The sequence below is a fragment of the Myotis lucifugus genome, unplaced genomic scaffold (assembly GCF_000147115.1).
Source record: "Myotis lucifugus unplaced genomic scaffold, Myoluc2.0 scaffold_427, whole genome shotgun sequence".
NCBI classification, from domain to species: domain Eukaryota; kingdom Metazoa; phylum Chordata; class Mammalia; order Chiroptera; family Vespertilionidae; genus Myotis; species Myotis lucifugus.
The window spans coordinates 676,589-692,801 of NW_005871475.1; the positions used below are offsets into that span (position 1 = coordinate 676,589).

Consider the following 16,213-nt stretch of genomic DNA (forward strand, 5'->3'; position numbering starts at 1 on the left):
TCTCTTTGTGATAAAATCTACTTTGTCATTCAGTTTCACTTTAGTAAGTATTTACCAGGCCTATTTTTTCCATATATTTTCTATTAATATTTATTTTTCTAAGTGTCATGTATAATCTTATGAAAAGCATAGAGTTTAATTTTGCAATTTATCCAGTCTAACTGTCAACTTTATAAGTTGGCAAAAGTAAGTCCCTTTACAATTTGGGGTTACTTATTAAGGTTGAATTTGTTTCTGCCTCCTTGTTTTCTACTTCTTCAACTTTTCCTGTGATTCTATCGTGTTGTTATTTACTCTCTCAGTCACAGTACATTGCAGAAAACAAATACCGGGGACATTTTAAGGAGGAATGAATTTAACACAGGAAATTATTTGCTTACAAAATTGTGGCGGCACTTCTGGTGTGGACTCTTGTTAGTCTTTCAAAGTGACTCCCCCAAATTTTTGAGTTGGTTAATGGGGAGTTGTCACCAACGAGGACATCACTGATGCTGGCCTGAAGACCAGAGGCCACTGTGACCTAGTACTGCATGTCAGTTCCCTAGAGGAGAGGAAGGCCTCTGAAAAATGGTGGCGGAGGACACTTCATGTTCCATCACTTGGTAGGGCAGTAGGCACAGTTGAGAAAGCAGGACAGTGACTCTGATCTCACTCCAGCCTCTCAGATCCATAAATTGAATACGTTGGTTTTTTGAGAATAATGTGCATCCAGAAATCTAGTTGTAGTTAAGTCTAAAAAGTTACATTTTAGTTTCCAATGGCAGTTGAATGAGCCAATCAAGTGACCGAGCTCAAAGTTACACTTCATGTTAATTTCTTATTCCATTACCTCTTTTTATTAATTAGTATTTGATGTACACACTGCTATTTTTGGTTTACCAAGGCAGGCAGTAATCTACTTGTTGTTCATTCCTTCCTATATTTCTGAACACTCTACTTACCAGGTTTTCTCTTAATTTTTCTACTGTTTGCAAATACAGATGAAATTCTATATTATTTTTAGCATAGTAGTTAAACATTTATATAACTTATGAAGTGATCCCCAGTAAGTATAGTACCTACTGTCAAACTTCTGTCAAACTGAGATATTTGCCCAAGAAATCTAACTGGCACCATACATAATTATTACAATACTTCTTACTAGATTTCCTAAGCTGTGACTATTTTGTAACTGCCAATTTGTAATTCTTAATCTCTTTATATTTTTTACCCAGCCCCAATCTGACAGCCTCCTCCAATCTGGCAGCCCTCAGTTTGGTCTCTGTGTCTGAGTCTGTTTCTGCCTTGTTTGTGCATTTATTTTGTTTTATAGATTATACATACTAGTATAAGTAAAATCATACAGTATTAGTCTTTCTCTGACTTATTTCATTTAGCATAATACTCTCTAGGTCCATCCATGTTGCCATAATCAGACTTCATTATTTTTTATATCCTAGTAATATTCCATTGTATTTGTATTGCTCATTATCTTTATCCAGTCATTTATTGATGGACATAGATTTTGTATTCATTGCTTGGCTGTCTATACCAGTGATGGCGAACCTTTTGAGCTCGGCGTGTCAGCATTTTGAAAAACCCTAACTTAACTCTGGTGCCATGTCACATATAGAAATTTTTTGATATTTGCAACCATAGTAAAACAAAGATTTATATTTTTGATATTTATTTTATATATTTAAATGCCATTTAACAAAGAAAAATCAACCAAAAAAATGAGTTCGCGTGTCACCTCTGACACACATGTCATAGGTTCGCCATCACTGATCTATACTAATAGGTGGCGTTACACCCTCACGTCGTCACAAGATGGCCATCATAAGATGGCCGTGCACACAGGGGAGGCAGGGCCCAGAGGCCACTCCATGCGGTGAGGCCTGGGGTCCTGCAGCTCTGTACAGCATAGAGGAGGCCGATCCTGGTGTCTCCACCACCTTGCGTGGAGAAGGCGGGTTCCGGCAGAAGAGGCGGGTTGCAGAAGGGGAGGGCAGTTGTGGGCGATCAGGCCAGCAGGGGAGGGCAGTTGGGGGCCATCAGTCCCCGGCAGGGGAGGGCAGTTGGGGGCAATTGGCCAGCAATGGAGCAGTTAGGCATCAATCAGGCCGGCAGGGGAGCGGTTAGTGAGTGATCAGGCTGGCAGGCAGAAGTGGTTAGGGGCAATCAGGCAGGCAGGAAGGAGAGCGATTAGGAGCCAGCAGTCCTGGATTGTGAGAGGGATCGGGCCTAAACCGGCAGTAGGACATCCCCCAAGGGGTCCCAGATTGGAGAGGGTGCAGGCCGGGCTGGGAGACACCCCGCCCCGTGCATGAATTTCATGCACTGGGCCTCTAGTCTATAATAATAAAAGTGTAATATGCTAATTAGACCAGACAGCCGAAAGACCATCCCAACATCATTCCAAACAAAGTTGCAGCAGCAGGGGCCAAGGCAGAGGTGGTTAGGGGCAACCAAGCAGGCCGGCGAGTGGTTAGGGACAATCAGGCAGGCAGGTAGAGCAGTTAGGGGTGATCAGACAAGCATGCAGAGTGGTTAGGGGCGATCAGGCAGGCAGGCGAGTGGTAGAGGCGATCAGGCAGGCAGGCAGGTGAGCAGTTAGAGCCATCGGTCCCAGATCGCAAGAGGGATGTCTGACTGCTGGTTTGCCTGCAAAATTGGTCCTAAACCAGCAGTTGGACATCCCTTGAGGGGTCCCGGATTGCGAGATGGTGCAGGCCGGCTGAGGAACTCTCCTCCCCATGCATGATTTTCATGCACTGGGCCTCTAGTTGTAAATAATATTGCAATGAACATAATGTTGCATACATCTTTTCAAATTAATGTTTTGGATTTCTCCAGAAAATAAAAAAAACAGAAGTTGAATTGCTAGGTTATAAGATAGTTACATTTTTATTTTTTTGAAGAATCTCCATACTGTTTTTGATAGTGGCTGCATGATTTTGCAATCTCACCAAAAGTTCATGAGAGGTCCCTTTTCTCCACATCATCACATTGTTATTTGTTAATTTATTGATGAATGCCATTTTGATAAGTATGAGGTGATATCTCATTGTGGTTTTAAGTTGCATTTCTCTGATGATTAGTGACATCTAGCATTTTTTCATAAATCTACTGACCATCTATATTCCCCTTTGGGGAAGTGTTTATTCAGGTTTTCTGACCATTTTTTAGTTGAATTGTTTGTTTGTTTGTTTTTTAGTGTTATGTGACATGAGATATTTATAATTTTTTATATTAAACTCTATTGGATGTATTATTGTTAAATATCTTCACCCATTCCGGTTGTTTCTTTTCTATTTGTTGATGTTTTTTCTTTGTGTACAAACACTTTTTTGTTTGTTATAGCTCTATTTGTTTATTCTTTCTTTTGTTTCCCTGACCAAGAAGACGTATAAGAAAAAAAAAATTTATTACTAAGAATAATTCAAAGTGTTTTCTGCCTATGTTTTCTTCTAGGTGTTTTAATATTTCAGGCTTATATTTGTCTTTAATCCATTTTGAGTTTATTCATATACTAGTACATGGTCAAAGAAAGTGACCTAGTTTTAATTTATTTTTCATGTGTCTGTACAATTTTCCCAACACCATTTATTGAAAAGGCTCTTTATTCCATTTTATGTTCTTGACTTTTTGTCATATATGAATTAATTATAGAGGCATGGATTTGGTTCTGGGGTTTTTATTCTGTTCTATTTATTCATGTGTGTTTTTATAGCAGTACCATGCTGTTTTGATTACTATAGTCTTGCAGTATAATTTGATATCTGGTAATGTGATACCTCCAACTTTGTTCCTTTTTAGGATTGCTCTGGCTAATTGTGGTCTCTTGTGGTTCCATATAAATCTTAGTATTATTTGTTCTAGTTCTGCTAAAAATGCCATTTGTATTTTTATAGGGATGATATTGAATCTATAGATTGCATTGGGTAGTATGCACTTTTTAATGATGTTAATTCTTCTATCTATGAGCACAATATGTGCTTCCATTTATTTGTATCTTCCTTAATTTCTTTCTTCAGCATCTTATAATTTTCCAAGTATAGTTCTTTTATCACATTGATTAAATTTATTCTCAGGTGTTTTATTTTATTTTAAAATTTATTGGTTGATATTAGAGAGAAAGAGAGGAAGAAAGAGAGAGAGAAACATTGATTTGTTGTTCCACTTACATATTCATTTATTGGTTGCTTCTTATATTTGCACTGAGGACTGAAATTCGTGCATGGGGGGGTGTCCCTCAGCCCAGCCTGCACCCTCTCCAATCTGGGACCCCTCAAGGGCAGTCAGACATCCCTCTCACAATCCGGGACTGCTGGCTCCTAACCACTTGCCTTCCTGCCTGCCTGATTGCCCCTAACCACTTCTTCCTGCCAGCCTGATCACCCCTTAACCACTCCCCTGCCAGCCTGATTGATGCCTAATTGCCCTCCCCTGCCGACCTGGTCACCCCTAACTGCCCTCCCATACTGGCACGGTTACCCCTAATTCCCTCCATTGCCAGCCTGGTCACCCCTAACTGCCCTCCCCTGCTGGCCTGGTCCCCCCAACTGCCCTCCCCTGCTGGCCTGGTCGCCCACAACTGCCCTCCCCTGCTGGCCATCTTGTGGTGGTCATCTTTGACCACATGGGGGTGGCCATCTTTTTTGTTGGAGTGATGGTCAATTTTCATATTACCTCTTTATTATATAGGATGGTATCTGCAAATAATGACAGTTTTATTTCTTCCTTTCCAGTACAGATGTATTTTATTATTATTCTTATCTTATTGATATGGCTAGGACTTATAATACTATGTTAAATATGAGTGTGAGAGTGTACATTCTTGTCTTATTCCTGATCTTATGTGAAATGCTTTTAGTTTTTTCCCATTTCATATGATTTTAGCTGTGGCTTGTCACATATGGCATTTATTATGTTGAGGTGTTTCTTCTATTTCCATTTTGCTGAGAGTGTTTATTATAAATGGGTGCTGATATTAAGTGCTTTTACTGCATCAATTATATCATCATACAAATTGTATCCTTTATTTTGTTTATGTGGTGCATCACTTTAATTGATTTGCAGATATTGAACCAATCTTGCATCCCAGGAGTAAATCCCACTTGATCATGCTGTATGATCTTTTTAATGTGTTACTGAATTTGGTTTACCAATATTTTATTTATAATTTTTGCATGTATGTTCATCTAAAATATTGGTCTATAATTATTTTTATAAAGTCCTTGATTTTGGAATCAGGGTAATGCTGGCTTCATAAAATAAGCTTTGAAGACTTCCCTCCTCTTGAATTCCTTGGCATCATTTAAAGATAGGTATTAATGCTTCTTTGACTTTTTAGTAAAATTCACTTGTGAAGTCATCTAGGACTATTCCTTAATCCTCCTCCCTTATTTACAACCATCAAAATGTGCTCTGTATGTATAAATTTGTTTCTATTTTGTTCAGTTATTTATTTTATTCTATAGAGTCCACATAAAAATAAATCATATAGTGTTTATTCTTTTCTGTTTGACTTATTTTACTTAGCATAATACTCTCTCAGCCGTGGGCAAACTACGGCCCACGGGCCGGATCCAGCCCGTTTGAAATGAATAAAACTAAAAAAAAAAAAGAACGTACCCTTTTATGTAATGATGTTTACTTTGAATTTATATTAGTTCACACAAACACTCCATCTATGCTTTTGTTCCGGCCCTCCGGTCCAGTTTAAGAATCCATTGTGGCCCTCAAGTCAAAAAGTTTGCCCACCCCTGCTAGGTCCTTCCATGTTGTTGCAGATGGCAAGATTTCATTTTTTTATAGTTGATTCATATTCCATTGTGCATATATACTATCTGTTCTTTATCTATTCATCTGTCAGTGGACACTTAGATTGCTTCCATATCTTGGCTATTGTAAATAATGCTGCAGTGTAGTGATGAATATGTCTTTGAATTAGTGTTCTGGGTTTCTTCAAATAAATACCCAAAAGTGGAATTGTGTGGTCCTTCATGTGTCTTATTATAGCCCATGTTTTAAAGTCTATTTTCTCTGATGTAAGTACTGGTTCTTGAGCTTTTATGCCTTTTTCATTTTCATGAAATATAGTTTTCCATCCCTTCTCTTTCAATCTTTGTGTGTTTTTATCTGAAGTGAGCCTATTCTATACAACATATGTGTGGGTCTTCTTTTCTTATTAATCCTGCCACAGTAGATTTTATTGAAACATTTATTCCATTTACATTTAAAGTAATTATTTATAGTTATGTAGTTATTGCCATTTTATTCATATTTTTGTTATGTAGTTATTGCCATTTTATTCATATTTTTATCATTCTTTCCCTTCTTTTTCTTAAAGAAGTTGCTTTTTTATTTGTTCTAATAGTGGTTTGCTGGTGATGAACTCCTTTAACTTTGCTTTTCTTAGAAGCTCTTCATCTCTCCTTCAATTTTAAATTATAGCTTTTCTGGGTAGAGTATTCTTGGTTATAGGTCCTTGTTTTTTATCACTCTAAATATTGTGTACCAATCCCTTCTGGTCTGCAAACTTTCTACAGAGAAATCAGCTGACAAGTCTTGTGGGTGCTCCGTTTTAGGTAACTACTTGTCTCTTGCTGCCTTTAAGATTCCCTCTTTGTCCTTCACCTTTGGCATTTTAATTACGTGTCTTGGTGTGGACATTCTTGGGCTCATCTTTGTGACTCCGTGTGTTTCCTAAATTTGTATGTCCTTTCTTTTCAGGTTAGAGACATTTTCTATCATTATCTCTTCAAGATAGGTTTTCAATCCCCTCCTCTCTCTCTTTTCACCTTTTCATACTCCTATGATGCAAATATTGTTACACTTGATATTGTCACAAAGGTCCTTTAAAATACCCTCATTTTTTACTAATTCTTTCTCCTTTTTGCTGTTCGGCTGGGATGCTTTTGCTGCATTAGCTTCTAAATTGTTGATTCAATCCTCTGCTTCTTCTAGTCTGCTGTTGCTTTCTTTTGGTGTATTTCAATTTCAGTGATTGCATTCTTTATTTAAACTTGTTCTTTTAATTGTTTTCTATGACCTTCTTATGTTTCTATCCCCTCTTTAAGATTCTCACTGAGTAAATCTATTCTTCTTAATTCATTGAGCATTCTTATAAACACTGCTTTGAACTGTGCAGCTGGTAGATTGCTTACCTCCATTTCAACTCAGTTCCCTAACCCCAGGTTTTCCCTTACTCTTTTATTTGGGACATATTTCTTTGACTCTTCATTTTGGCTGCCCCTCTGTGTTTTATTTCTGTGTACTAGGTAGATCTGCTACATCTTTCAGTCTTGACAGAGTTGGCTTTTATAATAGGTGTCCTTTTATAGGTCAGCCTTGATTGCTGTTGACATGTCAGTAGGTAGTATTGACCTTCAGTCTGACTGGCTAAAAGGTTTGGCCTTGAACACATCATACAAGCTACTACACAGCAGGATTCATCCCAGTGGGTGAGAGGTTAGGCACGACTGAGACCATCCCTTGGGTTTGCAGCCTATAGAACTAATAGGGTGGTGCTCTGTTGTGGTCTGAAGTGTGCCATCAAGTGTATTGGTTCTGGGTCCTCTCGGGAAGGGCTTTGGTGCTGGCCAATTTTAGCCACTGTCTCTGACTGGCCCAGGGCCATCTGGTAGGAGCCACAAAGCAATAAGCAGTTGGTAGCTGCCTGTACTAAGTCTGAAGGTTCATGGTAGAGGCCATGCTGTGAATTTAGGTGGGGTTCCACCAGAACTGGTGCTGCTCATCCCAAGGTACAGGGCACCTCACGGCCAGCTGCTACTTGCTGGCTACCTGTGTGCATGAGTTGGTTTGGGGGCTCTCAGGGAGTCCCCGGGATAGAGCTAATAGTATTCACCAGGTAAAATAGATTTAGATCTGTCACCCACCTGCAGGATGTGTGAGAGGAGGGCTCAACAACAGGAGCCACACTACTCAGTTTCTCTCCATAGGTCTCTGGTGCCTTTGCAGTTGCTGTCCCTTCTTCACTGAAACTTAGGATGAGTGCCTATGAGCTAGTGAGTCTGTGTGCAGACCCTTTAAGAGGGCACTGTGTTTCCAGCAACATTTCAATCATAGGGATGTATGGAATTGTCATTAACTTTCACAGCCAGATGTTTTGGGGCTCCTCATTCTGGCACTTTAATTCCAGTTTGGGTACCCAGTGTGGGAATGAGATCCTTGACTTCTCAAGGGTATTATCTGTAGCTGAGATACCCTTCCATGTTCTCAACCACCACATGTGTGTGGGACTAGCCTGTTTTGGATCTCCACCCATTCTATTAGTCTTGACTTGGCTTCTTCTTTTTATCCTTACTTGTAGGACTTCTGTTAATTTTCAGATGGATTTTCTAGTTGATTGTTCTGTACTTTAGTTGTAATTTTGATGTGTCCTGGGAGAAGGAGGCCCATCATTTAACTACTCTGACATCTTGACTGGAACTATTTACCAAGTTTAATTTCATTCTCTTTGTAGTAAATCCTTTTGAATTTTTTTCTTTGTCAGTGATTCTTTACATAAAATTTGTCTTTATTTTACATTTATTCTTGGAAGATGTTTTTGCTAGACTTATGATTAAATATTGAAAGATATTTTCCCTGAGTTTAGAAAGAATTATTCAGGTGTGTAATAGACTGAGCTCACTCTAGATCATAAGAACCTATGATACACATCTCTGCCCAATTATGATTTCAGTGATGTTACAAAAGAAATGTGAAAGTGTCCAACTAGGAATGGTTATTAATGTTAATCAGAAATGCTACCAGAGATTTCCAAAATGTTGGTAGAGTAAGTGGAAGCTATACTGACACTCCCAGGACCAAACTGTAAATACCATGAAAATACAGAAAAGCCACCCTGAAAAATCAAATGAACACTAGCTGGAGAGAATCCTGATAACCACATGGAGACTAGTAGCAACTGCAGAGGTGTGGATAGGCTGACTGAGCTCCCACAAACAGCAGCTGAAGTTCCGGAAGGATATCTCAGTTGTGGGAGGTTGCAACTGAGAACTCGTGGGTCTAAATGCCAGGAGGGGCTCCCCATCCCAGATGACCAGAACTGAGAAAGATGCCCACATAACATCTGACTATGAAAAGCAGCAGGGTTGCTGCCTGCCGAATAACAACACCATCTTAAAGGGCCAACACACAAAATTTTGTGTACAGCCACTCACATTGGGTTGAGGTAGAGGGAGAGCAGAGTAGATTGGACCTGAGTGAGCAGAAGCCAGGATTGGGGTCTCTGGGGTTGGAGCACAGAAGGCAGCCACTTTAGTTTTCTGTGCTGAGTAATTCCCTCCTGCTGAGGAGGAAATCATTCTCCTGGAGACCTTTGCTATCTGGGCAGATTTTTCCAGGGGAGAGGCAGTTACCACACCCTGTTGGAAAACCACTTGCCCCACCCTGTGGTGCATAGCCTGAGGCTAATCAAGTCTGAGTGTCAATGGGACTGCAGGCAGAGGTGGGTGTCTGGAGGCTTTGAGTCTTTCCCTGATCTAACCCCAGTCCTGGGTCAAGGAAAAGCAGACCCTGGTGCATATGTCAATCCTTTCCAAAGCCACCCAGTCTCAGCAGAGGGAGCCACAAGCTGTAGATTGCTGATAACTCCAATCAGAGTACTCAGGGCCAGTCACAAACAGCATCTGACATTGTCCTGCACTGGACATTGGGACTCAGAGCAGACACAAACCTAAACAGGCAGCCAAAATGGGGAGACAAAAACACAAGACCCAAATGAAAGAACAAGAGAATTCTTTCGAAGAAGAACTAAATAAAATGGAGATAAGCATTTATCAGACATAGAATTCAGAAAAATGATGGTAAAAATGCTCAACAGTTTGATAAAAAATACAGTAACTATGAAGAATGACATAGAATTCATAAAGAACACTTTGCAAGGAATACACAGCAGATTAGGGGACGCCAAGGACCGATCAGTGAATTAGAAGACAGGGTAAAAAAAATGACTCAATCAAGAACCAAAAAGAAAAAGAAAAAATTAAAAAAAACAGGCAGAGACATAAAATTATAGTAAATGCTGTAACGGGTTTGGCTCAGTAGATAGAGCGTCAGCCTGTGGACTGAAAGGTCCCAGGTTCGATTCCAGTCAAGGGCATGTACCTTGGTTGCGGGCACATCTCCAGTAGGGAGTGTGCAGGAGGCAGCTGATCGATGTTTCTCTCTCATCCATGTTTCTAACTCTCTATCTCTCTCCCTTCCTCTCTGTAAAAAATCAATAAAAAAAAAGCAAAAAACAAAACAAAAAAAAAAAAAACAGGCAGACAGATTAAGGGAGCTGTGGGGCAACGTGAAACATAACAATATTCACATAATAGGTATGCCAGAGGGAAATAAAGTGAGTAAGGGATAGAGAACCTGTATGAAGAAATAATGGCAGAAAAATTCTCTAACCTGCTGAAGGAAAAAGTCACACAAGTTCAGGAGGCACAGAGATTCCCAAGCAAGAAGAACTCCAAAAAGCTTATGCCCATACACATTATAATTAAAATGCCAAACATTAAAGAAAAAGAGAATAATCTTAAAGGCAGCAAGAGAAAAGCAATTTGTTACCTACTAAGGAGCTCCCATATGGCTATCAGCTCATTTCTCAACAGAAACTCTATAGGCCAGAAGAGAATGGCATGAAATATTCAAGGTAATGAAAAGCCAGGATCTGAAACCAAGATTACTACATCCAACAAGGCTATCATTCAAAATATATAGTGAAACAAAGATCTACCCAGACAAAACAAGGCTAAAGGAGTTTATCACCACCAAACAAGCACTGCACGAAATGCTAAAGGGACTGCTATAATGAGAAGAAGAAATGGAGAGAGAGAGAAGCATGGGTATAAATAATTGAAATGAAATAAATACCTATCAATAATGACATTAAATGCGATCAATCCAACAAGAGGATATAACCCTGGTAAACATATATGCACCCAATATAGGAGCACCTACATATATATTTAAAAAATCTCTAAAGAATTTTAAGGGAGAGATCAACAGCAATATACTCATAGTAGGGGACTTTAACACCTTGCTGACTTCACTGGATAGATCTTCCTAAATAAATAAATAAATAAATAAATAAATAAATAAATAACAAGGAATCAGAAACACTAAATGACACATTTGATCAGATGGATTTAATTAACATTTATAGCTGAAGAATATATATTCTTCTCAAGTGCATATGGATCATACTCAAAGGTCTCACATGTTAAGACACAAAACAAGTCTCTACAAGTTCAAGAAAATTGAAATATCAGTCATCTTCTCATATCACAATGGCATAAAATTTAGAAACCAATGACAGTAAAAATACTCAAAATATTCAAGCACATGGAGGCTAAGTAGCATGTTATTAAAATGATTGGGTTACCAATGAGATCAAGAATGAAATCAAAACCTTCCTGGGAACCAATGAAAGTGAACACACAACAATCCAAAATCTATGGGACATAGTAAAAGCAGTCCTGTGACAGGATTTTATAGCACATCAGGATTACCTAAAAAAATAAGAAAAACAAACAAACAACGTTTTAACCCTACAACTTAAAGAAGTAGAAAGAGAACAACAAGAAAAGCCCAGAGTAACTAGACAAAAGGAAATAATAAAGATTGGAGCAGAAATAAATGACATAGAGGCTAAAAAAATCAATACAAAAATCAATACAAAAATCAATAACACCAAGAGCTGGTTCTTTGAAAAAATAAATAAGGTTGATAAATTGTTAGCCAGACTTATTAAGAAACAAAGAGTGAGAACTCAAACAAAAGTGAAATAACAACTGACACCACAGAAATAAAAAGGATTGTAAGAAAATAATATGAACAACTATATGCCAACAAGCTGGACAATATGGTTGAAATGGACAAATTCCTAGAAAAATACAAATTTTTAAACTGAATTGAGAAGCATCAGAAAATCTTAATAGGCCAATAACAACTGATGAAATAGATGCAGTAATAAAAAATGAATAAATAAGAAACTCCCAGCAAACAAAAGCCCTGGTCCAGATGGCTTACAGGGAAATTTTACCAAACCTTCAAAGAACAACTTCCACTTTTACTCCTCAAACTATTCCAAAAAAATCCAAGAAGAAGAAACACGTCCAAGCTCTTTTTATGAGGCCAGCAATAAACACACTGCAAGAAAAAATAATTACAGGCCAATATCCCTGAGGAACATAAATGATAAAATCCTCAACCAAATATTAGCAAATCAGATCCAGCAATATATTAAAAAGATGATACACCAAGACCAGGTGGGATTAATTCCAACGATGCAAAGCTGGTACAATATGTGCAAATCAATAAACATGATACTTCACATAAACAAACTGAAAGATAAAAATAACATGATCGTATCAATAGATGCAGAAAAAGCATTGGACAAAATCCATCACCCATTTTTTATAAAAACTCTCAGTAAAGTGGGAGAGTGATCACATCTCAAAATAATAAAGGCCATATATAAGAAACCTACAGCCAACATCATCCTCAATGGGCAAAAACTAAAACAGGAACAAGACAGGAATGCCTGCTTTCACCAATCTTATTTAACACTAGAGGCCCGGTGCACGAATTCATGCATGGGTGGGGTTCCTTGGCCTGGCCAGTGATTGGGCCAATCCGGTCTGTCTCACCCAGTCCTGATCAGGGTCATGGGGGCCAGCCAGCCAGGGGGAGGGGCCGCGGGAGGTTGGCTGGCCAGGTTGAAGGACCGCAGGAGGGCCAACTGGGGGGAGGGTTCGTGGGAGGTTGGCTGGCCTCCAGGGGGGAGGGACCACAGGAGGTTGGCTGGCTGGGGAGTTTGGATGTGGGAGTGCACTGACCACCAGGGGGCAGCTCCTGCAGTGAGCGTCTGACTCTTGGTGGTGAGTGCGTCAGTGCATGTCATAGCAACCGGTTGACCAGTTGTTTGGTCATTCAGTCGTTTAGGCTTTTATGTATCTGTACTAATAAAAGAGTAATATGCTAATTAGACCAGATAGCCCAGACATCTTCCGGACATCATTCTGGATGTCCTTCCTGACAAAGCCAGGGCCTGAGTGAAGCCGTTCGGGGTCGCGGGTGCCTGTGGCCAGCCCAGGTGAAGCTGCCTGGGGTGCCAGGTGCCTGTGGCCAGCCAGAGGGAGGGAAGCCCAGGTCCTGATTGCCTGCAGCTGGCCAGAGGAGGGAAGCTTGGGTCCTGGGTGTGGGGGCCGAGACAGAGGTGGTTAGGAGAGATCAGGCAGGCAGATGAGCAGTTAGGGGCATCAGGCAGGCAGGCAGAGTGGTTAGGGGCTATCAGGCAGACATGCAAGCAGTTGGGGCAATTAGACAGGCAGGCAAGTGGTTAGGGGCGATCAGGCAGGCAGGTGAGCAGTTAGGGGAGATCAGGCAGGCAGGCAGAGGCAGTTAGGCGCAATCAGGCAGGCAGAACACTAGTTAGGAGCGATTAGGCAGACAGGCAGGTGAGCGGTTAGGAGCCAGCAGTCCCGGATTGCGAGAGGGATGTCCGGCTGCTGGTTTGCCTGCAGGTATCGGGCCTAAACTGGCAGTTGGACATACCCCGAGGGGTCCCGGATTGCAAGATGGTGCAGGCTGGGCTGAGGGACACCTCCCCACCCCGTGCACAAATTTCATGCACCAAGCCTCAAGTATATAGATAGTACTGGAATTCCTATATAAAGTAATCAGACAAGAAGAAACGATAAAAAGGCATGCAAATTAAAAGGAGAAAGCAAAATTTCCATTCACAGATAACATTAAAACCCTAAAGATTCTACCAAAAAGCTACTAGATTTAATAAATGAATTTGGCAATGTAGCCTGATACAAAATTAACACCCAGAAACCAATAGCACTTTTACACACCAATAATGAATTCTCAGAAAGAGAAGCTAAACAAACAACCCCATTTACCATTACAACAAAAAAATTAATATACTTAGGAATAAACTTAACTAAGGAAGTAAAGACCTGTACTTGGAAAACTACAGGGCTTTGAAAAAAGATATAGAGGGAGATATAAACAAGTGGAAGAATATACCGTATTTCTGGATTAATAGAATTAACATCATTAAAATGTCCATACTACACAAGGCAATCTACAGATTCAATGTAATCCCTATTAAAATATCAACTGCATATTTCACAGATCTAGAGAAAATACTCCAAAAATCTATATGGAACCAAAAAAGACTCCAAATAGCTGCAGCAATCTTGTGATTGAAAAACAAAGTTAGATATCAAGTTATACTATAAAACCTCTGTAGTATAACTCAAAACAGCCTGGTACTGGCACAAGAATAGTCACATAGATCAATAGAAGAGAACAGAGACCCCAGAAATCAATCCAAGCCACTACACTCAATTAATATTTGACAGAGGCAGCAAGAGCAAACATTGGAGTCAAGACAGTCTCTTCAATAAATGGTGTTGGGAAAGCTGTACAGATACATGCCAAAAAAATGAAACTAGATCACCAACTTACACCATGTACAAAAATAAACTTAAAATGGATTAAAACTTAAATGTAAGTTGTGAAACCATAACAACCCTAGAAGAAACCTTGGGTAGCATAATCTCAGATATCTCTCATAGTAATATGTTTATGTAGATACTAGAGGCCCGGTGCAAAACATTTGTGCACTGGAGGGATGAGGGGGTGTCCTCTCAGCCCAGCCTGTGCCCTTTAGCAGTCGGACAACCTTAGGGCTTCCACAGAGGCAGAAGAGGCTCCCGCCACCTCTACTGTGCTTGCCAGCCTTCAGCCCGGCTTGTGGCTGAGTGGAGATCCCCCTGTGGGAGCACACTGACCACCAGGAGGCAGCTCCTGTGCTGAGTGTCTTCCTTCTGGTGGTCAATGCATGTCATAGCAACCAGTTATTCAGTAGTTTGGTCATTTGCATATTACCTTTTTATTATATAGGATATTCTAGGGCAGTGGTTCTCAACCTGTGGATCGCGACCCCTTTGGGGGTCAAACGGCCCTTTTACAGGGGTCACCTAAGACCATCAGAAAACACATATGTAATTACATATTGTTTTTGTGATTAATCACTATGCTTTAATTATGTTCAATTTGTAACAATGAAAATACATCCTGCATATCAGATATTTACATTATGATTCATAACAGTAGCAAAATTATAGTTATGAAGTAGCAACTAAAATAATTTTATGGTTGGGGGTCACCACAACATGAGGAACTGTATTAAAGGGTCGTGCATCAGGAAGGTTGAGAACCACTGTTCTAGGGCAAAAGAAACTAAGGGGAAAATAAAAACATGGGGCTGCATCAAAATAAAAAGCTTCTGCACAGCAAAAGAAACCATCAACAAAATGAAAAGGGAGCCCACTTTATGAGAGAACATAGTTGGCAATGATACATCTGACAAGTGGTTAATATCCAAAATATATAAGGAACTCAGAAAACAAACAGTCTAATTAAATAATGGGCAAAGGCCCTAAATAGACCCTTGTCCAGGTGGGACATACAGATGCCCATAAGACATGAAAAAATGTTCAAAGTCACTTATCATCAGAGAGATGCAAATTAAAATGACAACGAGGTATAATTTCACACCTGTCAGAATGCCTACCATCAACAAATGACAAGTCCTGGCAAGGATGTGCAGAAAAGAGAACCCTAGTGCACTCCTGGTGGGAATGCAGACTGGTGTTGCCACTATGGAAAACAGTATGGCATTTCCTCAAATGATTAAATATGAAACTCCCATTTGACCCAGTGATACCACTTCTAGGAATATACCCTAAGAAATCAGAAACACCAATCAGAAAGAATGTATGCACCCCTATGTTTATAGCAGAACCATTTACAATAGCTATTAAGATCTGGAAACAGCCCAAGTGCCCATCAATAGATGAGTGGATAAGAAAGCTGTGGTACATTTACACCATGGAATACTATGCAGCAGTAAAAGGAAAGGATCTCTTACCCTTGAGACAGCATGGAGGGACCTGGAGAACATTATTCTAATTGAAATATGCCAGTCAAAGAGAGACAAGTATCACATGATCTCACTCATATGTGGAATCTAATGAACAAAATATACTGATGTACCAAGTTGATCCCAAGATGTAGAAGCATAGAACAGACTGGGAAATCTTAAAGGAAAGGTAAGGGAGGGTGTGTGGATGGGAGAGATCAACCAAAGAACTTGTATGCATATATGCATTACCCATGGACTTAGACAATAGGG

At 39.8% G+C, this 16,213-nt stretch overlaps 1 protein-coding gene across 1 annotated transcript in view; it reads left to right on the forward strand.

Moving 5' to 3' along the window:
- The window catches only part of CNTNAP5 (contactin associated protein like 5), a 661,914-nt gene that overhangs the window by 603,805 nt on the left and 41,896 nt on the right, over window positions 1–16,213 (forward strand). The gene's annotated exons all lie outside the window — the stretch shown is intronic.